The sequence below is a fragment of the Anabrus simplex genome, chromosome 3 (genome assembly GCF_040414725.1).
Source record: "Anabrus simplex isolate iqAnaSimp1 chromosome 3, ASM4041472v1, whole genome shotgun sequence".
Classification (NCBI taxonomy): domain Eukaryota; kingdom Metazoa; phylum Arthropoda; class Insecta; order Orthoptera; family Tettigoniidae; genus Anabrus; species Anabrus simplex.
The window spans coordinates 439,813,029-439,840,224 of record NC_090267.1 but is presented as its reverse complement, the minus strand read 5'-3'; the positions used below and the strand labels follow the sequence as shown (position 1 = coordinate 439,840,224).

Below are 27,196 nucleotides of genomic sequence, written 5' to 3'. Positions count from 1 at the left end.
TGTCTCAATGGAAATTGACGGTCTCCCGCTCCTTTGTTCATCGTGAATTTCAGTCCAACCGGCTGCAAACTCTCTACACCACTTACGAACATTTTTGACATCCATGCACTTACCGGTAACATCCAACTAGAGCTCCATTCTCAACGGCTGCCAAGCCATGACTGAGTGCCTCAGCGCGGCGTGCACACGTTTATATGCGAGCGCGGGGAAACACTCTTCACAATATTGTGACCAACAGCCACACGAACAGAGTTCTGTATTTATAAAAAAATAGGAGACCTTATTTTTGGGATTACCCTCATACTTCAAATGATCTACCTGTTCGAGCGTAGTATTCCCTACCTGGCATTCAACTCAGGCTTTTTCCCTACTGATATCACTCTTAGTCTTAAAAATATTAGCTTTCATATCATGTTTGCTGCACTTGTTTGCCAGCCCCAAACTAAAATCAGCACAGTCTGCTGTTCAGACGAAGTCATCAGCATAGGCCACATTACTTCCTAAATTTCCACCTAACTGCATTCCTCCCTGCCGCTTTTTACTTTTCAGTAAACAATCCATTAATACTACGAAAAACAAAGGTGAAAGATTACAGCCTTATCCAACTCCTGTAACTACTTTGAACCAAGAACTCATTCTACCATCAAATCTCACTGTGTCTGATTGCCAACATAAATGCCTTTCATTGCCTGTAATAACCTACCCCTAATCTCATAAACACCAATAGTTTCCAAACTCATGTTCTGAAAATTAAATAAGATAAACATCCCTCTCAGCCCGCACCAGTGGTCAAGTGGTAAGCATGCTAGCTTCTTGTACATAAGATCACAGGTCAATCCCAGGCGACATTGAAGATAGAAATATTTATAGTTACCATGTATTCATATCAGCATGTCTTTTTTAAAAAAAACCTGTTGTGAATACATTAGGTGCCCATTCAGGTGCATTCCCTCAGCAATGAGCGATTTCGCCCTGAAGATGGTTCTCCGTGGTTTCCCAATTCACACCAGGCAAAGGCAAAGAAAGATAAATATATACATTAAGAGAAGTAATGAAGAACTATACAAAAAACGACTCAGAGAATAACAGATACAATGAAAAAATGGAGAGTAATCTTTTATGGACAATAGGCTATCTGCTGTAAGAGACTATTCAACCACTTGAACAACAGCCCAAACACAAAATGCACCTGGATACTAGAGATACATAAAAATATAAAAGAGGCCAACATTCAAGAGGCAGGCATACAGAACAGACTAAGCTTCAGACAACAACTCAAAATGTGGAAGGGTTTCCAGGAGCCTACGGATAGAAACATCTGGGGTGAGGAGAGGAAAAGAGTACCAATGAAGGATGAAGGAGTTGGAGGAGGAAGATGACAGCTAACATAGCTGTGGTCCTTAGAAGGCTGGCAACGAACGAACGAATAATAATAATAATAATAATAATAATAATAATAATAATAATAATCTTGACCTTTTCCCCTTGATGAAATGAAATGCCGTATGGCTTTTAGTGCCGGATGCATCTGAGGACTTCGGCTCACCAGGTGCAGGTCTTTTGATTTGACTACTGTAGGCGACCTGCGCGTCGTGAAGAGGATGAAACGATGATGCGACACATACACCCAGTCCCCGTGCCAGGGGAATAAACCAATCATGGTTAAAATTCCCGACCCTGCTGAGAATCGAACCTGGGACCCCTGTGACCAAAGGCCAGCACGCTAACCATTTAGCCATGGAGCCAGACTCCCCATGATGATGAGCCTCTTCTACTCTCTATTCTTCTCTATTCATGAACATCTTGTTCTTCATGACCATTCAGTGTCCTTCTCTGGCTACATCAGTCTTGACCCTATCTAATGAGTAGATTTCATGTTTTTCAGCCAAACACTTTCTTTCTACCTCTCAACTGCACTCGGGTTGTTCTAAAAGGCTCCATTCTCATCACGTGCCTGAACCATATAGATGTCTTAATGCGAACTTCTTGCCACCTCTGATACCTGCAGTTCTCAATGAGTCTCTCTTCCTGAGGGTGCAAGTTTTATGCCACAGGTCAAGACTGGAAAAGGTTATGCTGTTTTATACTCTTTTTTCTTTACCCAAATTTGGCCAACTATGGACCACACAGAACTTAAGGCAGCAGTAAGCTCAACCTATAGTTTTGTAAGCCATAGTGTTAAGTACTGGAAATAATTGTTGTGTATGAAACTGTATATGATGATGCTGGATTTATAATGTTAAACTAGTAGTATTCCTTGTAATATTTTCTTCACCTTGGAATTGCTTTGTGTACTCATGTTATTGTAGTTGTTTGATAATTATGGTTTATCTTTATTAGTAATGTTAAGCTAGTAGTAAGCTCAACCTATAGTATTGTAAGCTGCAATGTTAAGCACTAGAACTACTTAAGTTGTATGTGAATTTGTATATGATGATGCTGGATTTGATAATGATGCTTGTTGTTTACAGGGGCCTAACATCTAGGTCATCGGTCCCTAACTGTATGAAATGAGACGAAATGTTATTGCAATTAAAAAATCCATAATCCTCCACTGACCAGAATTCGAAAGCGTGAGGATGAAGAATGAATGGATGAATATGAAGTTAAAACAATCAGTGGATCCGACTTACAATGCCCCACATTCCCAGAAACTAGCGTTAAACAATAGTATTACTGAACAAGGGACTGCTCCTAAAGCACAATACTGAATCGATAATGCTTGTAGTCGAAACGGGTCCAAAATCCAGGTCATCGGCCCCCCATAATGGTACTTACCACTAGGAAAATAGAACCATGCTATGTCTCATGATGCGGTACTAATCAGAAGTAGCGTACACTCGCAGTATTCCACACATTATGGTACTACTCACAAGTAATGAAATTCGCACATGTAACACAGACTTATGGTGTTTCGCGCACTGCGGCGCTATTTACAGGCAACACAAACCTATGGCATTCCTCACATAAGTGGACTAACCACAGGGACCCGCACTATCCCGTGGTGTTCCTCACATAGTGGGCACTAAGCATAGGCAAGGCAGAACCATGGTGTCGCTCATTCCATGGTGTTGCTCATATAGGGGTACGAATCACAGGTACTGTAAAATGCATCCTGAGCCACACAGTGTTCCCAATATCTCTTGAGCCCGGCTAATAATAATAATAATAATAATAATAATAATAATAATAATAATAATAGTTTTCAGGACTTAGTACTTCTGGGTGGCAAATACCAAGAATTAACCACATCCCACAATTTGGAGAGGTCTGGGACATAAAGGTCACAAATGCCAGCAGAATCCAGGTCTATTTGGACTTCGTTGAGCCAAAGGCTTCCAAACTTATAGCTCTTAATCAGTCAGAAGATCTTTTTGTTAAGCCAGTACAGTAAGCCGGTGCCGATGACCACCAGTACAGAAACATTCACAATGATAACATTTCTCTTTCACACATTTACGTGACGAGTCGCACGATGTTCCATCTTGTGAAGACTGCAAAACTTTAGTGGTAATTGTGATTATTGTTTTAAGAGGAAGTATAATTGGGCAACCATCCTCTATCAACACAAATCAGAGGGAATAATGGTCAATCATATTCACCACCACCACCCACCAAGCCAAGTAATACGAGTACGAACGAGCCTCTTCCAATTTGTTTGATTCTACTACAACTTTTGTTGCCATCCTGGCTAAGTCTCCCAAATTTGTTTTTCCCAAATGTTTAGGCCTTCCTCATGGTCTTCCACCAGGCACATTCTGATCAAAATACACTTTGGGAGTCTTATTTTGGGTCATTCTGTTCATATTACCTTTACCACTTCAGTCTAGCCAGTTCTAATGTGTCCAACAAACTATATCCCAAACCAATTAGTTGGGGAATTTCCTCTTTCCATATTTTATCGTTTCTGATTCTTTAGACAAGATCGTAGAACTTCACTTTCTGGAGCTGTCATGGTAGGTGCTTCAAATCCATAGGTCAAAACTGGTACTAGATAAGATTTATACAGTGTAACCTTGGAGGACAGGGAAAACGCCATCCCACAAGACGTGACGAAGAGCTTGGTAGAATTCTGATTCTGCTTGTATTCTATTGCTGATTTTATGTTTGATGGTGGTGTTGGAAGTGACATAGCTGCCCAAACATTCTGTCAATATGAGAATAAATTATTCTAAATACTCCATATAACAAGCCCCTCTACAACAAGGTTTCCTCTCATCAGCCTGGTATCATACCAAGATTTCACTGTGTGCTATCTTCTAATGATCCTACATCAATCTTGTCTACCTCATCTTCATCTGCCCACCATACAGAAACAATCCTACTTCTAATTCCGGGCGAGTTGGCCGTGCGGTTAGGGTCGCGCAGCTCTGAGCTTGCATCCGGGTGATAGTGGGTTCGAACCCCACTGTCGGCAGCCCTGAAGATGGTTTTCCGTGGTTTCCCGTTTTCACACCAGGCAAATGCTGGGGCTGTACCTTAATTAAGGCCACGGCCGCTTCCTCCCCACTCCTACGCCTTTCCTGTCCCATCGTCGCCATAAGATCTATCTGTGTCGGTGCAACGTAAAGCAAAAAAAAAACTAATTCCTGTAACCACCATATCTGCTGTCATCATCATCATCATCATTTTTCAGTTCCAATTTCGTGGGTACTGTAGGCTCTTCCATTCTGTCTCATTCAGATACGTTCTATTGTTAATGACATCATCCAGTGTCCTTGCCTGATCTGCAATGTCCATCTTTACGATGGCCATCCAGTGGGTTCTTGGTCTTCCCACCATCTGTTTTTCTGCTACATGTCTCTCCAAGTTAACAAACTGTCCATGTTGGCTCCATCCTCATTACATGCCCAAACCACCTCAATCTGGACAGGGTGACCCGATCTAACAATGACGTCTTTAGCCCAGCGTCCTTTCTAACCACGACATTCCTTAACATGTCCAGTTTTATTTTTTGAATTATGGACCTAAGGAACTTCATCTTAGATGACTGAGACTTTCTGAGTCCTTAGTGAGGGTGTAGGTTTCGATACCATAGGTTAAGACTGGTATGCTTGAACATCACCAGCGTTTGATTTTGTTGGTACTTTGGGATCCCATAGGAGTGTTCGTAGTTGCTGGTAAAAGTGAGAGCTCTCCTGCACTCTATTTGCCACCTACTTTGTGGCTAGTGAATTTCGAGATATTACGCTGCCAAGGTGTGTAAAGTTTTCCACACTTTCTAGTGGGTAGTTTCCTAGCATGATATTTGCTGGTCATTGCTCTCTGTTTATTGCCATCACTACTGCCATATCTATTGTTTCACTCATTAATTTACCTACCAAATAGAAATCAGGTTGTACACTGTTTTTATACCAATGAGCAATTCCACTCTACACATCAAGAAAAAAATACACCTAACAATTGCCTCTTCTTACTTGTCTACCCTTATCTGTACACTGTTCATTTCTAGAGTATGAATTCACACCCTGTGTGCTAATACCCAATTCTACTTCCTTCTTTCCATGAGTTGGATTGATAGTGATAGGCCTCCCTCATATTATGTTAATTTGCCTTGCCTTTTCCAGTAAGGCCCAGGCCTGTGAAAATGAGCTATGACTCTATTACTCCTACACTCCCAGGGTCAACCAGTGGATAGGATAGTCCTAGCTGGCTTAGCAAAAGGAAAACTATGATTTGAAATATGACAAAGGTATCAACACCTATTCCACAATACCTGGTACGCCAACTCTCAGGACCACAAACTAGGCTATTTGGCTGTTGCCAGTGGTTCACAAACTATGGTGCAACTACAAGGTCCTAACCCAAACACCACTAAACCGTGGACAGAAATCCCTACTAATATGAGAAATGTGTACTCTATCCGTAAGTTCTTACATGGTACAACGCTGCTCTCCATCTGGTTCCTAGACTTATAATTTCACTCCTGTTAGCTTCTTACCTGAGCATTTGAGACTTGGAAAAAGTGGATCATGCTAAATTTTTCAACAACGAAATGTTACATTTATTAACCTGAAACCTTGTTCTTTTATTGATTACAAAACACAGTACATTGAATGAGCCCTGGTCAAAGATCAATGTTTAAGTCCTTTTCACCAATTTTATGATATTTTTCAAAAACCTCCCAGTATTTGTATCCTCACTGAGTACAATTGGAGGAACACTGACTTATCTTAATACACAATATTACAAGTGAATGTTCTAGTGCTGTAACTGACCCCTTTTCTCATACTACCAATGTGCTTTTCCACCCCAGCAACGATGATAGACTCCATGCACCGTGGGATACTACCCTCAAGGTCCTAGATTGTTTCCTGGAGGATGCACATTCAGTCATCCAATAGTGTTGATCTCATTTCAATTCGGGTGTCAAAATTTAGATGTCGGACATTTTGTCCAAGCACATCCCATAGGTGCTTAATGGCATCAAGGTCAGGGCTACGTGCTGGCCAGTTCAGGGTTTGTATCCCGATGCCACAAAGGAATGCCAACAGACAACAAGTGACATGTGGGCGAGCATTGTTATACATCACTCTAAAGTTTTCGCCATCAAATGGAGCAAAAGGGACCACAGTACGTTCTGGTAACACCTCCTCAATGTATCAGTTTGCATTCAAAGCACCTTCATTGATGATGACGAGCTCCGTTCATGCCTCAAAGCTGTTACCACCTCAAACCATAATGAAGCCACCACAAAACAGCATTTCTGGAGATATTGCAGGGCAAATATCACTCCCCAGGCCTCCTTCTACATTTAATTGGATTGATGATGATATTGAAAAGTTTTATGGAGACAGTGATGAAGCCCTAAAAATAACCAAAAATTTGGAAATAACCATACCAATGGGAGATTTCAATGCAAAGGTGGGAAAGTGTGTGTGAGAACATAATTGGTAATTATGGCTTGGATGAGAGAAATGATCGCGGGAACAGGTTTATTCAATTTTGTCAACAGGAAAGCCTTTTTGTGAAAATACCTTCTATACATTACCAGCATAGAGATTGTACACCTGGAAATCAAATGCTGAAACTGAGTCAAGGATTGTGAGGAATAACACTGATTACATTTTGATTAAAAAGAGATTCAAAAACTGCATTAAGTCAGTGAGGACCTATCATGGCATTGATGTTTCATTGGATCATAATCGACTGGTCACTAAAATTATGCTGAAATTAAAGAAGATCAGAAAAGAAAAATGTGTCAGTCCTAAATTTGATACTGCTAAACTCCAAGATGCAAACATTACAACAACAGTACTGAAAGACCTAAGTGAACAACTCTCCCACCAGACTGAAATGCTGAACAACAATGAAACCATTTGGAGCCAATATCTGTACTGGATACAGAAAATCATCATCTAATGCAAGACAAACAAGTTAGGAAAAGCACATGGATGATTGATGAAATCCTTGATTGGATGGACCAATGGAGGATGGTAAAGAACAAGAACTGGGATAAGTTTAAAGAACTCCAGACCAAAATCTGCCAAATGATCAGAAGGGCAAAAACTGAATGGCTGGGTAATCAGTGTAAGGACACAGAAGAATGTGAATCTAAGCATGACGCTTTTAACCTTCCATCGGGCACAACCGATCTAATAGACACAGGTCACACATTGTTTCCCCTCTCTCGCTTTCTATTGGGTAGTGCCCTAGCACTGTTGAGTAGCTGCATCTTATTTAGTGTTGTATGAAAGTGTAACGGTTAGTTTACCTGCATCCTTCTCTAGTGCATGCTGTGACCATAGTGATCTCCCAGGCACATTGCGCCCGATTTTGCAATATTATGTAAGGTACATTTTTCCAAGATTTGTGTGCATGCATAAGAAAAGGGACCACTTCTCGGTCAACAGTTCATGAAATAATTGTAAAAAAAAAAAAAAAAATACTCAAGGGAGTAAAATGTCGAATTTTTGTTTCTGATACCTATGTATTGCTTAAACCATCATCTACTCACTGTGTGAATTTAAAATCCCTCTGACAATAATCACTGCTAAAACATGAGGTTTATTTAATACTAAGAAAAGGGACCACTTTATGCATCATAAGCGAGGTTCCACACACTTACTTGTTCGCGCTCATAGCTGCGCGAGCGTAAGATAAGATGACTCGGATATCTTACCTTATGATAAATAAACCCTAGCTGGGCACTTTTAATAAAGGTAATAGGTTTCATGAACATCCTGTCTGCTCCAAACATTTCTGATACCGATGCAGTCTTTCAGTGTATTTCATACTGTAGAGAAGTGTGTGATGAATGCATTAGTACGAAACCAGACAATGAAGACAGCTACTAAGAGAAAAAATTATGACAGGAAAGAAACTTACACAATTTATCACTTCAGAGGGCAGGAGGTGTGTCAGTCATTCTTTCAATTTGTATTTGCTTGTGGCTCTAAGAAGCTAAAAAATTTCAAGGAACAATGCAAGAAAGAAGGGGTGCAGCTTAAAAATTGACTGAAACGTATTAAAGAATTCTAAGATAAAATCTATTCCTTCTGATGATTGTAAACATGCAGTCGACTTTATAACTTATTTCAGTGAACAAAATGCATTTGCCATGCCAGGCCAGATTCCCACAAAACGAAGAAGTGATCTCATGCTTCTCCCAACCAACATGTCTAAGAAGTACGTTCATACATTATATACTCTGACAGTTGTAAATCATTAGAGAGAATTCCTGTATCACTCTCGTCCTGGTATCCCATCTGGCGTACATTTTGCAGTAACATAGTAGTTCAGAAACCCAAGACTGATATTTGTATGACTTGCAGAAGCAATTAAACTGTAATAGGAAAACTGTTAATTATGGATGAGGAGGAAAAAGAAATCTGTTGAAGAAGGCTATACAACATCTTAATCACGACCAAGCAGAGCGGACTGCTTATAAAAATACCATAGACAATTGTAGACAACTGGAAACTCCATTGTCTCCTGGGCCACACAGCTGTAACACACACAAAGGCACAATGCATAATAGTTTTCATTTTGCCCAACAGGTGCACTTACCATACGATCCGCAACAAGTTGGACCCATTTTCTTTCTTACAGGCTACAAAGTGGGTCTCTTTGGTGTAGTGTGTGAACCACTTAACAAATTTGTTTTGTACATTATTCAAGAAGCTTGTATTGCAGGTAAAGGAGTAAATACTGTCTTATCTTTTTTACATCACTCCTTGGAAAATTTTTCAGTAGGTGAGGAGCATTTAGAATTCCATGCTGATAACTGTGTAGGGCAAAATAAAAACATCTTAATGAGATACCTCATGTGGAGAGTTTTGACAGGAAAGAACAGCAGTTGAAAAATTTCATTTTTGCCAGTGGGACACACGAAATTTCAACCCAATTTGTATTTTGGTTGTTTAAAGAGAGCATTCCGGAAAAATGAAAGTGAAGTTATTGAAGATGTAATTAATGTTGCCCGTAAAAGTTGTCAGGTTTCTAGCTCTATTATTCCTATCGCTGTTGGCACAGAATCCAGAAATGTAACAATTCCTACTTATGACTGGCAAAACAAGTTCCATGCTGGAATGAAAAACATTCCACAAATAACACAGATATATCACTTTCTGTATATGAAAGAGCACCCTGGTGTAGTGTTGTCATCAAACCTCAAGGAATTAGCATCGATAGACAGATGTAACTCCAAGAAAAAATTAGATAGACCCTTTGTATCAGAAGATAAGAAAGATATACTATGTCCTGCTGTAACATCTTTCCCTGCACCAACAACACCGCCACCAACCACCTCAAGTGAAAATCTTACAGAGCCGGCTTCTGTTTCTCCTCCTCTCCCAATATTACACCATTGTCATCTTCTTCTTCAAAAAGTGTAACACCTAAAAAAACAAGTAAGGCTCAGAAGAGAAAACCACCAATTCTGAGAAAATTCTCCCCAAAGAAGAGGTCTCGACCCACCTGCAGCTACTGTGGAGAGGCAGGACATCGGGACCAGACGGTGAAAGGGCATATAATATGCCCAAAACGCAGGCTTCAGCATGAATAACTGATATTCCTGTCTTATGCCGGCTGTGATTAACGATCATCAAGGTATATGATAATTTTTGTAAAGTGCAGTAGTGTTGCAATCAGTTGTCTTCAGTGACCTTCTGCAAGTCATAAAACCTCAGAGACTTAGGATCGATAGATAGATCGCCACAAAAAAATTAGACCGTAAATAATATCTGTTGGTAATTTTTGTTTAAAAAATTCTATGTCAGAATACCGGTGAACATAAAAATGTAAACGCCAGCGTAACTTCAAAATAGTTTAGAAGTTATTTGTGTCACAAAGTAACCAAATTTTTAAACAGCTCTACTAAAAAGTAATGAAATCTTATGTTGTAACATTACATGCTAATTTAAGGCCTTAATTTCTTTTGGAGGCATTCAATTCAATTACATGATATTCATTACATATTATGGAACACGACAGTACATTTATCTCAATACTCGACATGTGGTCCATTTTCATATGCATGCACACATTTATTGATTAAAATAGGTTATCTTATTATTTTATAACTAAGCAATGTAAGAATATATCAATAATTATAAAAACAAGTTCGTTTCGTAAGCTGGCCTATCAAGCACATTGCGTCTGCCATGAAATTAATGCATCTGTTTTTGGTTTTTTACAGGTTTTATGCGAATATGTCAAAGAAGTAAGAAACTTCATTGTGTTCCTTATTGAACCTTCTCAGATTTTGTAGAATTCTACTTTATGGTCAGACGCACCTTACTCTCATCATTTTAACTTGTTACAATTTAAATTTGTCATTGTAGGTGCTGTCATGTGTTTTATATTGTTTTTTGGTTAGTTATGATTTGCTCAACTGATTCATTGGCTGATGATGACGCGCAATGAGCGTCGAAACTAGTACCAATCTTGTATAAACATGTGATCTAACTCACATCAATAAACTGTCATTGTATTGAAAAGGTGGATCCTTAAGATTTTCAATTGACTGTATGTCAAAGAAAGTTTATGATCTGACCAATCCTGTGGATCTTTCCAAAATAACGAGTTATTTAGAAAATAATGATGATGAAGACTTCTTGAATGAGGAATTTGGAGAAGAAAGTAACATCGCTTCAGAGGATGAAGTAGAAGAGCGCTTTGGTGGTTCTGCAATGGAGCAGGAGTGTGAGAAGACTGATGATGAGGATTCACATGCAGTTCGAGTTACCAATTACTTTTTGGGAGGGATTGGATTAGCAAGTGGAGTGATAATCCACCCTTGAGAAGTGTACGAAGGGGACCTCATAACATTCTTACTCACTTCCCTGGGGTTACTGGAAATGCTAAGTTGGCGAAAATGTTATTTCCGGCATAATTTTAGAAAATATAGCGAGATATGCAAATCAGTACAAAGAAAGCATCAAAGATCGTTTTTCCAGAGAAAGGGACATAGAAACCGTGGATGTTATAGAAATACAGGCTTTCATCAGATTACTGTACCTAGCAGGGGCCTACAGAGGAAAAAGACAGAGTCTCGAGGAACTCGGTGGGGGAGTAATGATGATGGAATCGAAAAAATCATCCTTGTGTTGAGTATTAAAAGGTTTAAGACTCTGATGTGTTGCTTACGTTTCGATAATCACATACTAGAGCAGCAAGAAAAGCAGAAGATCGGCTTGCTCTAATACGTGATATTTTCACCACTTTTGTGCACGACTGCCAGAACTCTTATAGTCTAGGGAAAAACACAACAATGAACGAAATGCTTCCCGGTTTTCACGGTAGATGTCCTTTTTCCAGTTCATCTGTTGAAACTAAACAAATATGGAATAAAAATTTACGTTCTCGTTGATTCAAGAATGTTTCATTCCTATAATTTGGAAATTTACTATGGGAAACACCTCAAGGGCCTTTCCTGTTTAGTAACAAGCCAGCTGAAGTAGTTAAATGATTGGATGAACCCTTATTTGGTTCAGATCGTAACATAACTGCGGATAATTGGTTTAGTGACCTGGATCTTGTCGAGGAACTAAAATAGAAAAAACCTTCCTTTGTTGGTGCTCTGAAAAAAATAGAAGACAGGCGGCAAAAGCGTGCTCGGTTCACCCGGCAAGACGTGAGTTCGATTCCACGTCAGGAAGTCGAAAAATTTAAGAAACGAGATTTTCACTTCCGGAAGTGCACATGGCCCTGAGGTTCACTCAGCCTACACCGAAAATGAGTAGCAGGTTAATTCCTGGGGGCAAACGCGGCCAGGTGAAGAGCTAACCACTCTACCCCATCAAGTGCTGAGGTTACGCATAGTGGAAGCCTTTACCTTCCATCCCTCCAAGGGCCCTCATGGCCTATACGAAGAATGACTTTGCGTAGACTTACAGTGTTCCAAACATTATGGTACTACTCACAAGTATTGTAAGTTGCACAGTTAACACAGACCTATGGTGTTTCTCACATGAGTCAAAGATTAATTTTATGACAAGGTCATACAAAGGTTTTTCTTTGTTCAAAGAGAGAAGACATGAACTAATTTGCAAGTGAAGTTATATATTTCATATTTTAACTACCACAAATGTAGTATGTAAAGGAGAGCCTCCGTGACTCATGCGCGGCCTCTCACTGCTGGATTCCGTGGTTCAATTCCTGCCCACTCCATGTGAGATTTGTGCTGGACAAAGCAGAGGTGAGACAGGTTTTCCTCTGGACACTCTGGTTTTCCCTGTCATCTTTCATTCCAGCAACATTCTTCAATATCATTTCATTTGTCAGTCATTAATCATTCCCCCAGAGGAGTGCGATAAGCTTCGACAGCCGGTACAATTCCTATCCTCGCCGCTAGATGGGGCTTCATTCATTCCATTCCTGACCTGGTTAAATGATTGGAAAGCAGGCTGTAGCTTTTCAAATGTAGTATGTAAATATATATAACTGCTGTAATGTATGACACCGTTTTTAATAATATTATTAAGCTTTTCCTCTTCTTTTCTTTTTATTTTTATTTTTAAATCTGATAGATAATCTTAATGAACAATAACAATATAATGAAGAGCTCATCAGTTCCTACAAAAACAATGACTTAAAGTAAAAAAATCAGGTACAAAATTAGAGGTTTAGAAAATTTTAGTCACCCCATACGAAGTTGAGTGGGAATCAACAGAGGGTGAACACTCTTTGTTCCCTTAATTTACATGTTTCCCAGCAGGGATTTGAACAGAGTCCTCATACTTGCCGAAATCTTACATTTAAGCTATGACTTTCGAACATTACATTAATAAAAGGAGCTTGAAACCTTCCCTGCAAGTTATCTCCCTGGATCTATCACATGTTCAGGGATGTCTGCCATCACATTGAGTTGTTGGGCCTTCCGATTGCCAGCCTGCAGCTCCTGCCTCCTAATTACGTTGCACACATGCTAGACCCTAAATCACCCAGCTTTTATAGCATCTCAGAGGGGAAAGTTCCAGAAGTCTTGATAGATAGGCTGGATGCCTGTACACACCCCTAATTTTAATTGGCTAGAGCAAATATTCCAAAAATTCCTGATTGGTTAATGACTTAAGAAGGAAGCATATGAATGGATGAAGACAATGAACCAAATCACCTCCAGCCAGTTACGGATGACCACCAACTGTGGGAGCGAACACATGCTCATCATAATCACATCCAACTAGTATTGTTATCTAACATCTTACTACATATGAAGGAAGACGATGAACAGACCCCTCCACCTCCACCAACCTCAGTCATGGATGACCACCAACCAGGGGGAAAGAACATCCATTCATTGCAACCATTACAATCACTAGTATTATGTCTACAAACACTCTCCAAAGAATACCCTACTGGACACAATCAAACACTTTTTTTTATAATTAATAAAGAACAGTAACACTGGGGTATTAAATTCTCAAGCTTTCCCTATTATGTTGTCGCAGATTGAAATCTACTTCCTCGTCCCTCTGCCTTTTACAAATCCTGCTTGTTCAGCCAATATCTGGTACTCCAGATAGTTTTACAGCCTCTGGTCTAGTGTCTGTAGAAGAACTCATTAGTGAGATTGTGCGATAGTTCAGACATTTCACTGTGGAGCCTCTTTTCTGAAGAATAAAAAATGGATTATGTCCGGTCATCTGACCAAGGGTCTGTGCACAAAATGTCTGTGCAAATGTTAATAATGATGAACAAGCGTTTGAAGTACCTGAGCACTCATGTCATCAGGACCTGATGCTTTGTTCACCTTTAAGAGCCGTATTGAGTGCTAAACTTCTGATTTCAATATATCTGGTTCCTGTTCCTCTTCTGATAGGTTAGTAATAACTTCCTGCCTTGTACCTGTGTGCTCTTCACTGTAAAGTTCAGTACAATATTCCTTCCCTCTTTCCATTATAAACTATCTCCCATACTATATTTCCATGTTTGTCCTCAATTGACTGACTCTTCAGTTTGAATTTCTGGATAATAGTTTGAATTTTCTTTAAGAGGTCACACGTTTCATTATGCTGTGATGCTCTTCTATCTCCCTACAGATTCTCTTAACACTATTATTTTTATCCTGAAGATTTTTCCTAAACTTGTTTGGATAGATTTGTGTATGCTACCTTGGATTATTCAGTAAGCAATTCCTTTCGTTTCATAATTTTCTGATCTTGCACTAATGACAAAGTTTCCAGGGTCATCCAATGTGTGTTTGTACTGGTATTAGTACAAGTGTCCTCTGCCATTCCATCAGTTGTTCCTTTTATAACTTGTTTTAGTTTCTCCCATTCTTCATGTGCACTTTGGTTTGCCATCTCTTATTTGATCTACTTCAGGCTTGTTTGATTTCTATGTCAGATTGCAGATGACATCTTTGGGAATCCTGTTAGTTTTACACAAGTCTTATTTTTCTCACTTTCTGCCTGCATTCCATTACCAGTAGCTGAGGGTCACATCCACAATCAGGACCAGGGAAGGTTTTACAGTTGGGTACTGATATCCTCCAGCACGAGACAAAATCAAAATGGTTTCTGTATTGGTCTCCAGTCTGCCTGCTGTCATTTCTTGATGGATGCAGTACTTTTGCATCCATCTCTTGGCACAGGCCAGAGCAAAGTGTAGCTTCCACTGAAGTCCCAGTCTCACCCACGGCTGTGACAATATAGAAGCTGCTGGGGTGTGGGTCGTGCTGAGTAATAGCATTCAGAGCACAACCAGTGTGTCAGAGTGTCATGAAAGGTGTTGGTCATAGGGTCAGTTGTGCTACAATAGCACTGCCTGGCTCAGTGAGGAAAGCAATGGCAAACTACCTCACTCCTCGTCTTGTCTAGTACGCCTCATTTAGGTGCTGCCATTAGTTTTTGTGGTTTTCCTATAACTGCATAGCCTTTGGTGGTGCTATTTGGGGATCCAACCAGCCTCTGGGCTGATGACCTAACAGATTGGTCTCCAGGTGACTTCCACATATAGTCGGCGTGGGTGATGTTGGAACAGAGTATTTGCTACATTTAAATGGATTTCTTGGCAGAACTGCAGCAAATATTTTATGCATTCATTTCTTATGCCCACTCCAAAGCGGCCAACCACATTCCTGAACTAATTATCTGTTACTGGACTTCCGATTTTAACATTCATATCACCTTGTATGATAACAATATCTTTCCTTGGCAGTTTACTTTAAGTGATCTCTAACTGTTGATAAAATTCATCAATGTCTTCGTCTGATGTTGGTACATATACTTGTAGGATATTTATGTTGGTGTTGATTTGATTTTCACTGTTACGATCCTCCCATTGATAGGGTTGTACCCCACCACCAATCCTCTGACTGCTTTAGGTATCAGTATGGCAACTCCATTGACACTTAAGGTATCGTTTCCTGAAAACAGATGGTATTCCCAAATTCCATGGTGAAACATCCCGCAAATCTAGTCAGTCTCTGCTACTCTAAGGAGGTTTCAATTGTGGACCTCTGCCTCTTTCTTGACAATATGAAGCTTTTAATTAGCTTATTAATAATATCACCTATTCAATACATTTAATGTATAATTAGCATCCGACAGTATAGTTTCTTCAATATGGATCCATAATGATTAGGGCAAGGCATTTGATGATTTTGCATCTTTTCTGTATGAAGGCCGACAGATAGCTCGAGTATATATACATGTGTTTAATGAATTGACTGATTAAATGAGGGCAATTTGTTAGGGCATTTTTTGTCGTTTACAAGAGATAGGTCATTTATGGAGCAATTTTTGGCATTTTAAATTGTTTTCTGGTAAATGTTATATTTTGTTATATTTGGATATTTAATTAATACTATTTATGTTTACAATAATTGTCTTGAATATGTTAACTTAGACAAATAACTTGCTCAAGAAAGAAAGTAGACTTGCACATAACCTGCTGCCACTAGTTTTCAAAGAAAGAGTATTTTCAATTCGATTGCACTTCCAAGAAAACATACTATAAGCAGTACCTGCTTCCCCTATATGTAAGACGCATAATGGACTCGCCCAAGCTGGGCACTGCTCGTTATCTTCAGCTAGATAAGAAGGAAGTCAGTCGCCCACGCGCTGAGAGTCGAGTGAGTTCTTTGTTTACAAGTACTGTAAGATGCCCAAAGTTAAAGGAAGTGCAATTGTTAAATTAAAACAATTTGTTACACAATATGGAGAAAATATTTTTTCCACTGGTGGGAAAATATTATTTTGCAAAGTGTGTGATGTGCAAGTTTCAGCAGAAAAGAAGTTTACAGTTGAACAACATGTGTCGTGAGAAAAAAACATAAACGTGGTGTGCAGCAACTTGAAGATAAAAGAAACCGTTGCTTACACCAGACATTTCTGGGTGAATCTTCAACATTTTCTCCATTTTGTGAGAAACTGTGTACAGCATTTTTATGCGCCGATATTCCACTGAACAAATTGAACCATCCAAAGCTGTGTACATTCTTACAAGAGACTGGAAAATCTATACCAGATCCCAGAACGTTAAGAAGAACCTACGTTGGAAGGTATTATGATGAAACGTTACGAAAAATAAGGATAAGGGTAGGAGACGGAAACATATGGGTACGCATAAATGAAACAACAGACAGTATGGGATGATATATATAGCCAACGTTATTGTAGGCATCCTGGAAGCAGGGAATGCTGGAGAACCATTTCTACTACATAGTGAGCAACTGGACAAAGCTAACTGGTCAACAATTAGCAAACTGTTTGACCAATCTGAGGCTACTGTGGCCCGATGGCATTCGGAATGACAATGTGCCGCTTTTAATAACAGATGCAGCACCCTACATGGTGAAGGCTGCAAATTCGTTACATGCGTTCCTCTCGAAAATGGTGCTTGTCACATGCCTATCCCATGCGTTACATCGGACCGCGGAGGAGCTACTACATAATTTTCCTGAAGTTGACAAGTTAATTAGGTGCATAAAGAGTGTTTTTAAAAGCCCCATCTAGAGTTCTAGCATTCAAAACAGAAGCTCCTGAAATTCCCTTGCCTTTTTCACCTGTTTTGACTAGATGGGGAACGTGGATTGAGGCTTGTTGTTATTACTGCGAGAACTTTGAAGTTGTAAAGAAAGTGGTCAATTCCTTAGACAAAACTGAAGCTGGATCAATAAAAACAGCATAAGAACTCTTGGCTGACAAACAAATTGCAGGTAAACTTTCCTACATAAAAACAAATTTCAGATCCCTTTCCCTAATGCAATAAGTGCTCTAGAAAAATCCCAAGTGCCACTAGTGGAGCAGCTGCAAATTGTGTATAAAGTTGTGAATGATCTGAATCGTGTGTGTGGTAAAGTGGGTGAAGTTGTATCCGTGAAACTGAATAAGGTGTTGCAAAAGAACAGTGAGTATAAAATTTTGTGTTCTATTGGCAAAGCATTGTCGGGTGAAAATTTTTCTCTTACCGCCTGTGAACTGAATCCGGGAGATATTGCTTGTTTTCAGTATGCACCAATTGTTTCAGATGAGGTAGAGAGAAGCTTCTCAATGTACAAATCGTTACTTGCAGACAATAGGCAATCGTTTTCATTTGAGAACCTACGCAAAGTTTTCATTGTGCATTTCAATTGGAATTTATTGTAAACAGCCACTGAAGTTTGTTTTCTTAAATATTCTTTGTTAATTAAATGACACCTATTTGCTAGGAGAGTATTTGAATATGCCAGTTCTAAAATATTTCTTTTTTTTTTTTTTTTTCACTAGGGATGGCAAAGTGGTATTTACTTTGATAGTAACAAAAATAATTTAAACTTAATGCACTGTCATCCATTAAAATTCTAGCTCTCAAATCAGCAACTGTTTCTTAAAGGATTAATAAATAAGTGATTTACAAATAATTTGTTCATCATTTTTTTCAAATATTGTGTCATTTTTTAACCATTTTTAGGTCATAAATGCATTTTTTATTTTGCATTTTCTTGCTACTTTTTGGTCATTAAATGCCTTGCCCTAATAATGATATCAATTGCAACAATATGAAGCTTACCAGGTTGTAGCAGACCTTGAATTATGTGCCTATTCAAATGTTGGTAAACAAATTCATTTCATCATAAGGGGCGCCATTCAAAGCATCTCCCTCGGAGATCAAATCAGGGAACTATTTAACCCTCCGGAACATTTTACAATTAATGAAGATGGAAGTCCTTGGATGTAAGTCATAAGATTCTCTTGGGATACCTTAACAGGTCTTTAATGGAATGATTTCTTGCCACCTTCTCCAACCTATGGCATTGGCCATCTAGTAGCTCTTCTGCCTTCAAGGGCAATAATTTCCCATCCATATCCGTATTTTGTCGTGGGTGGTGGTTGGACGTCTTCTGAAGATAGCGGTCTGTGTGGGTCAACTTGAGGTACACAGAGTGATTAAGATGCTAGCCGACCGTGCTAGGAGAATTCGTCAACCTCAGCACTTAAATGAGAAGCTCAGCCAATAACGGGAACAGCCATAAAGATATCCAGCGAGCACTCCATCCCAGATGTCCAATAACTAGGAAGAAAGAAGAGGAGCAGCCAGCAGCTAAAGCCTTTCTGCCATATACTGGGAAAACAACTGACAGAAGAGGGAGGCTACTGGAGTCCCATGGGGGAGAAAACCATATACAGGCCAACGAAGAAAATCCAGGAACTACTTAGATCTGCTAAAGACAAGCGCCATCCTCTCTCCACAGCAGGTGTCTACAAGATCCCGTGCAGCTGCGGCCAGGTATACATAGGCACGACAAAATGCAGCATCGCCACACAACTGAAGGAGCATAGCAGACATAGCCAGCTGGGACAAGCAGAAAGTACGTCAGTCTCTTCTGAACACTCGTTGCTAGCAGACCATGACATACAGTACAGTGACACCAAGGTACTGTCAACTAATGTATTTTATCACTCCCGGCTATAAAGGGAAGCCACTGAAAGCATGAAGCACACCAACAGCTTCAACTGTACGGAGGAATCTGATTGGGTAAACAAACCCTGGTTTCCAGTCCTGAAAGCCTTAAATCCTAGAGGACACGATGGCCGCTGCAGACCAGAAAAAGCAATGGGTGATCAGCTGCCTGTCTCCACCAAGGCAGGTCGATGTACATCAGGCTCCTTAATGCTTCAATCATTGGCTGAAGAACAGCCAATCAGCGACTGCCCTCCAGCATGGTGGACCAATAGGCGAGCAGCGCACTGTAGCCTGCACTATATAATGAGGTGGAATTGCAACACCACTTCATTCCACTGTATACTTTGTATTTACCCTTGATAATGCCGAACGCAGTCTTCGGTGAAACGTCGGGATCACCACATGCTCCTGGACCACAGCCTACAAGCCCGGAAAACACTACATGATTTGTAGCACCAGCCGTGAAAATCTTAATTGCTAAAAGAGGAAAAGGTATCTTTGAAGAATCAACACAACAGAAAATGAAGGGGAGGGGCAATGGAAAGATGAAAATAAACCATATAAACTAAGGATTTTCTAGTATTCTAAAACCTAATACTGTCAGAGTCCAAAGAGGACAAGGGTTGATCAAGAGAGATCATACAGAAAAAATAAAAACAAGACTGAAGAGAAAGGAAATAAAAAAAAAAAGTTAGAAGGAGAGTATAAGACATAATAAATGGTGGGAAGATCACCATAGAGAAAGAAAATGCTATGGCTGAAGAGGAAAAATGAATAAAAAGTAACAGGATCTACTAGAAATCAATGGCTAATTCTCATGATAAAAGGTATCTTTAATCAACAACAGATGTACAACAATGACCGCTAAAGAAAAGCAGAGTTAGGCAAGTATTCCAGAGACCGGGAATAAACCAAGTAAAGCATATAAAAGACAAAACGTAGTGGACTAGTGATTTGTTGGTTCTATAGTCCCCAATTTAGTGAGAATGTATAAAAATATTTCAAAGAAGCAAGAAACCAATTTATTGGAACTTGTTCTTCAATAAAGTCAGCAAAGCATCCTAGGAGGTTGCATCCTTCTGTATGTACAAAGTTCTTTGTATATTCTGTTCACCATCTTCCCCTTACTCATTTCGTTAATGACTACCTGTAGGCCTTCATCTGTTGGAGCCTTTACCTGACAAAGCCACAAACAGCTTAAGAAGATAAGATTCCAATTTTTGGGTGGGATTTATTTATAGTCATAACAAATCCTAGACTTAATACCTGCACAGCAATAACTTTCAACATGTGTGTGCACGAAATTCCTATGCTCAGACTCATTACGTGATGGTGGTGGTGATTATTGTTTTAAGAGGAAGTACTACAACTGGGCAACCATCCTCTATTAACTCTTATCAAAGGGGAAAATATGGAAGAGGCCAGACGCTTCGAAAAATGAAGGTATTGGAGAAAGAAAGACAATGGCCACGAAGGGCGTGAAAGTAATACCGTAAGGATCAAAACAAAAACAAGAATTGACCAAGAAAGGTTGGATAGGATAGATGAAAGTGAGGAGCCTGACACAAATAAGTGGAAGCAGTGCCAAGACTCAGCTAAGAGCCTCATGGTCACCTACCCACACTCCCCAAGACAACAGTCCCTGGAGCCCCTTTTATTTGCATCTTACGACAGGCAGGCAATACCGTAGGTGTTATTCTACCGCCACCACCTACAGGGAGAAGACTCATTACGATAACCCGGCCGTGATTTGCTGACATTCCAAGTGTAATGGTATTCATGGCAGATAATATAGATGCAAGCAAACTCTGTTTCAATATGCTAGAAGCTCTAACAGAACTGAGCAGGAAATAACAAAGCTGACTTGAACCTGTCAAGTTATCAGGTGTTCATGGGATTATCCCTTCTGCTCAACCATCTCTACGCCTCCACCCAGCCTTTGAATTAAAAAAGTATATAGAACCAATTAGGCCTACTTCAGTTTCTTAAAAAAATAACTGTTGAACTGATACTGAAACTCCAAGGTTTTCATTTACCACATCAACCACAGAAATCTGATCGTATTTATCTGTTTATATTTATTTAATGAAACATGATATTTAAAGGAACAATTTTATTTTTTTGATGAGGTCCTGGAATTGTGTGTTTCTTTTTTGTGTAGAACCGACTCAAAGAGGTCTTATGGTGAAAATGGACAGTCACTTGGCCTTAATTAAGATACAGCCCAGCATTTGCCTGGTGTGAAAATGGGTAACCAAGGAAAACCATCATCGGGGCTGCCAACAACGGTGTTCGAACCCACTCTGTCCCGAATGCATGATAACAGCTACATGCTACAAACTGCATAGCCAACTCTCTTTGTGAATTATGATATGAAGAGTGAACCGTCCTCCAAGTATATCCATCTAAATGAACTCCCGCAAGTGTTCCTTATGGAGTTATAGGCCTACAGAAGGTTAGAAAGATACACAAGAAAAATATTTTGGCGTTATATATTTCTCAGTCAGAAAAAAAAGTCTTGTGTTGTGATAAAGCCTAATGTGTTGAATGAATTGTTGTAGTTAGCGTAAATAAATAATTACTGGATTAAAGCCATTATGTTTATTTAACGAAGCCGAGCTTTCAGCCAAATTGCATTGGCCTTCATCAGGGCAAGTTAAATTCTGCTTCCGACAGTGAGCAAAGAAATTCAAAGAAACGTAGAAGTCACGGCCATACTATCCATGGCCTACCCCACCAATAGGTCTCAAGGATCGTCGTGCGATAATTCATCGCCCTCTGTCGGCGGTTTTGTGAGCACGTCCCGCTGTTCCATGCTGGTGTTATGCATGTATTTCTGCAGTACAGGTCTCCATGTATTAGATAACTTGAAGCCGTCTTCCCTGTTGCAGAAATACATGCATAACACCAGCATGGAACAGCGGGACGTGCTCACAAAACCGCCGACAGAGGGCGGTGAATAACCGCACGACGAACCTTGAGACCTAGTAGTGGGGTACAGCCATGACTTCCACGTTTCTTTGAATTTCTTTGTTCACTGTCGGAAGCAGAATTTAACTTGCCCTGATGAAGGCCAATGCAATTTGGCTGAAAGCTCGGCTCCATTAAATAAACGTAGTGGCTTTAATCCAGTAATCATTTACTTATTTACGTTAATACTATGAGCCACGAAAACCTACGTCTATTACTTAATTGTTGTAGTTATTTATCTTATTTTTTCTGTAGGGTAGGGGTGGAATTGACGATAATGTTGGAACGAGAGTCAAAGCAACAGGGTTGAATCGGAAGCAAGTAATCTGTGCAACTGGAGAATTCCAATCTAGTCAAAAGATCCAGTCCAGTGGCTTTGTATGGAACAGAAAGCTGGCCTGCGACCAAAACCACTGAAGTTTAATTCATGCAATGGAAATGCATGTGGTTTGCAAGAAAATGGGTGTCTTTCTCCAGGATAACATCTGTAACAACACACTCAGGCAGTAATTTGGTACAAGGTAAAATGCGGAAGAGTGACTACGATGGTTTGGCAATCCCATCACCTTACTATCAAAGACATACAGTACAATTGCACGGTAGACCAAAACAACAATGGCAGGTCACTATTGACAAGGAGATGAGAATCTGCTGCATTGTTGCCAGTGCCCAGTGAAACAGTGATCGAAGATTCTACGAGAGTACCCTGCCCCAGTGGACAACACAAAGATATGATTATGATGATGATGATTACTTGATTATCTAGATATAAAAGAAACAAGATACAAGAAATGAAGAAGACAAAAGGATATATGGACATTTAAAGACCAAGGTAGATAGGAAGAGGAACACAGCAAAATAGGAATGACTGAAATAGAAAAAAACCTGCTGAAGACAGCACAGAGAGAAGTTTCTTAATAACGGTATGAGAAATCTAATTGACATAAGTATGACTTGCGGCTGCGGGTCATCTGATAATTTGCATTAGGGAAGTTTGCATGACAGAAGTTAGTGAAACCCCAGCAATCGTACAGGGTGTGATGTAAAATATGGATGGATGGCCAGACAATGTTACCTAGCAACCGTGCAGGCTATGTCTTATGGCTGGTGGTCATCTGAAATTAGCAGCCGCTGATGGCTGGCCATGACAGAGGCACATATTTATGATCATTTGATTTTCGCAAAGAGAAAAGTGGTATTATGTGAACAAGAAAATCAAAGTAACTTCCAGAGGAAAGAATAGCATGCACTTATTTTTTAAAAAACATTTTTAGTTAAGATGGAAAGTAACAATTAAGGAAATAAAACAAAATAGAGTACAATAAGGCAAGCTTTTGCACACTGCAAGTGTACTAAAGGATCTCTAGAATCAAGGTACCCCATTAACCACAAGTTTTAAAACCACTGTAAGTAATGATAGGTTTATTAGATTTGTAGCGCCGGGCCGAGTGGCTCAGACGGTTGAGGCGCTGGCCTTCTGACTCCAACTTGGCAGGTTCGATCCTGGCTCAGTCCGGTGGTATTTGAAGGTGCTCAAATACGACAGCCTTGTGTCGGTAGATTTACTGGCATGTAAAAGAACTCCTGCCAGACAAAATTCCCGCACCCCGACGTCTCCAAAAAACGTAAAAGTAGTTAGTGGGACGTAAAGCAAATAACATTATTATTACTATTAGAACTGTAGCAGTAGAAAATTCACAGAAGTTATGAAAATGAATTTGAATACAGAAGCCAAGATATTGTCAAGTATATTATTAGTGCCATTTTTAAATGGTAAATCATGTTTGAAACCATATCGAGATTTCATAATCTCTAATTTAAAACTTTTTTTCAAATTGGTGCGCTTCATAAGAGAATTAAGATTCATCAAATTATTTATTTACTAACTATGCATAAGAAAAATACCCCAATAATTTTAGCATCAAACCAAATTGTAATAAATTCATCTGCTGGATGGTCATGTTCATATACTGTAGTCAGGTACTTGTTCAATTGTGTACTTAAAAATTCCATTATACAATATATTTCTATCCCCTCCATTCATTTTTAGGAAGGTTCTGTAATTAAATTTTTAGCCACTAGGTAGAACATACAAATTTTAGCCCACTTTATCACGTTCTACTGTGGGTGAGAGCAGTATATCGCTGCAACTCGTAAAAGGCAGTTAAAAGGCCCCAGGGGTTCTTCAAGTTGGGAGCGTGCGCTGGCGACCATGGAGCTCTTAGCTGAGTCCTGGCATTGCTTCCACTTACTTGTGCCAGGCTCCTCACTTTCGCCTATCCTATCCGACCACCCTTGGTCGACTCTTGTTCTTTCCCGATCCCGACACTATTAGGCTGCGAGGGCTAAGGAATCTTTCATTTTCATACCCTTCAGACCCTCGTCTTTCTTTGGCTGATATCTTCATTTATGGAATGTCAGACCCCTTCCATTATTATTTCTCTCCAATTTATATCACTGTATATAGAGGATGGTTGCCCAGTTTTATTTCCTCTTAAAACAGTATTCACTATTACTTGTGCAAATTTTAGTGATACCTGGGCTCCCTAGTGGTGAATCGGTAGACCTCGGTTATCTTTGAGATTCGTACTGGCAACCTTTGAAACACAAACTATGAATCACTTATACATCACCGTGAAACATCTGGCGTACACTTTAGTACTACAGTACTGTTGTTTACACAGCAAAGCCAAACTATAGAATTCATGGTAGGGACAAGATTCGCATCGAGAAATGTTATATAATGTGTGTGTGACACAGCTGTTGGCTTAAGATAATAAAGGATTAGAAAATTCATATTGATCGATCATTCTATTTGATTCAATTTAATTTCCATTCAGTTGGTAGTATAAATTTTCCAGCTAACTCATTCCTGGTTGCCAGCGTTTCGCTCATGTGTGCTAAGTTGGGCTCATCAGTGGGAATAGCACACCTACCAAGACGCATGGCTAGTGCCCAACTTAGCACACTGGGACGAAATGCTGGCAACCAGGAATGAGTTAGCTGGAAAATTTATAATGTCCAATAATGGACCAACTATATTGGTATTATAAATTTACTCATTCGGGACAAACATTTCAGGTTCCCAATGGGAATCAACATCAGTATCAGTATTACTGGAACCGGGAGAGCTCTCTCTCCTTATTCCTCACCCCCATAACACCAGGTATCACTAAAAGTTGCACGTCCAGTACTACCACCACCACACTCTGCTGACGAACAAAAGGTATAATCACTGAAAATTTTCAAATAGGCAGTTCAGAATTCAGATATTTTCGGTATTAAACGTTAAAAATACATAAGACTAGGCAAGAAGGGGCAAATGTGAAAGCAAAATCTATAGTCTATCACAAATTAGTGAAAACAAGTGAAGACTGATTGGTTATCATGAACATATAGGCTACAACAGTCATGACTCCCTTAGGGATGTAATACAGTACAAGAACATGGCTCTCTTACTGCGTTCAGTGACCAAAGATGAGAAGCACCCCTCAGATCTGTTGCCATGAAAAATAACTAATGCGGTTGAAAATGTTCTATCGCTACACTATTTAGGATCCATAGCTTTCAGTAAATACGTACATTCACATCCCAGAAATAAAGCAGTATTAGTCTCGAAAGTGCATACATGCTGCCAATCCACCAAGCTCAAAAACCAATTAACTGGCAAAATTTTAAATAGCCTAATAAGAACATGCTACAAAAATTCAGACAAACCAGCAACAAATTTCTCATCTCAAGAACCACTGAAAAAATGGCACGTAATAAGACATGCGGGTGAGCATTTACTTTAAACACAACCATTCCCACAAACATATTGTCACAAATGTAATAATATACAAGCCTCACCCATTTACGTAATTGATGATAGGTCTATTCGCATATGTTAATACTAATTCTGGACTTAAAATGTACATAAGTTGGCAGGCAGATTGAAATTACCGTATAAATATGTATTGATAACCTCAATCTCACACATGATCTATATCGAAATTTACACCAGGCGATATTTCATTAACTTAGTTGATAGTGTAGAAAAGCCTGCATCTGAATGAATGATATCATTAAATTGATTTTTCTTATTCAATACAAAGCAGCATATCAGGCAGAGAAATGGAAAACATCTAGCATAAGGAACAATCAAAACAAACCACAACAGGTATGTTAGTACACGAAAAACACGTTTCTGGTATTAACTTGATCAAGCATTTAATAATCTTAGTATTCGAAAGCCAAGGCACATATTTTCTGGTTAAAATGTTATATAAATTGTCAATACCATCTTGCTTGTCAGTCCACGATAAATATAAGGTTACTATTTTGACATTTCGTTAAAGCAGTCACTCCATTAGCACCACAGAGAAACAATGAATTTGTGACAATAAATATCTCTCACCGGTTAAGTTGTCACCCTCAAATCATTGGTATATTCGAAATCGTGAAAAGGAACATCTTACGAAAAGCAAAGCTAATCAATTCACAACACACGGACAAAACTCCGATTGAACCTGTCAAAAGGAAGTCGGAAGTACTCTCAGACGACGGTACTAACGCACTCAAGCGAACGACAAGGGGCAAATATTATAATGTAAAAGTTGATGAGTGATCATCCAATGTATATATTTTTAAAAAAAGTATATTTTAGGGTATCTCACATTGCATGTTTAGTAAGAAGTATTCAAGCCGAAGGCAACTGTCCTCGAAAGATAAACGAATTTAGTGGTTTCGAGCAAAGAGGATAGAGGGTCGTATAAGCCGTATAAGCGAAGATGAGCGCTGTTAAGCATCAGCACTTGAGCTAGAGGGAAAACTGTAGTTAGTAAGACATAATTGCTAAAGGAGTGAATTAGAAAATACCTTTTTAACGCTGTTTTTAAAGTCTCCCTTTTTAAAT

At 39.4% G+C, this 27,196-nt stretch overlaps 1 protein-coding gene across 5 annotated transcripts in view; it reads right to left on the bottom strand.

Moving 5' to 3' along the window:
- Positions 1–26,817, bottom strand: part of Btk (tyrosine-protein kinase Btk29A) — a 485,585-nt gene extending 458,768 nt beyond the window's left edge. For 4 of the 5 annotated variants that reach the window (XR_010859555.2, XM_067143509.2, XM_067143503.2 and 1 more), the window contains exon 1: positions 26,699–26,817. The gene's annotated coding sequence lies outside the window, so the exon portion shown is untranslated. Of the gene's footprint in view, positions 1–26,581 lie in introns of all 5 variants that reach the window. The other variant, XM_067143504.2, reaches the window with a different exon arrangement.
- Between the last annotated feature and the right edge of the window lie 379 nt (positions 26,818–27,196).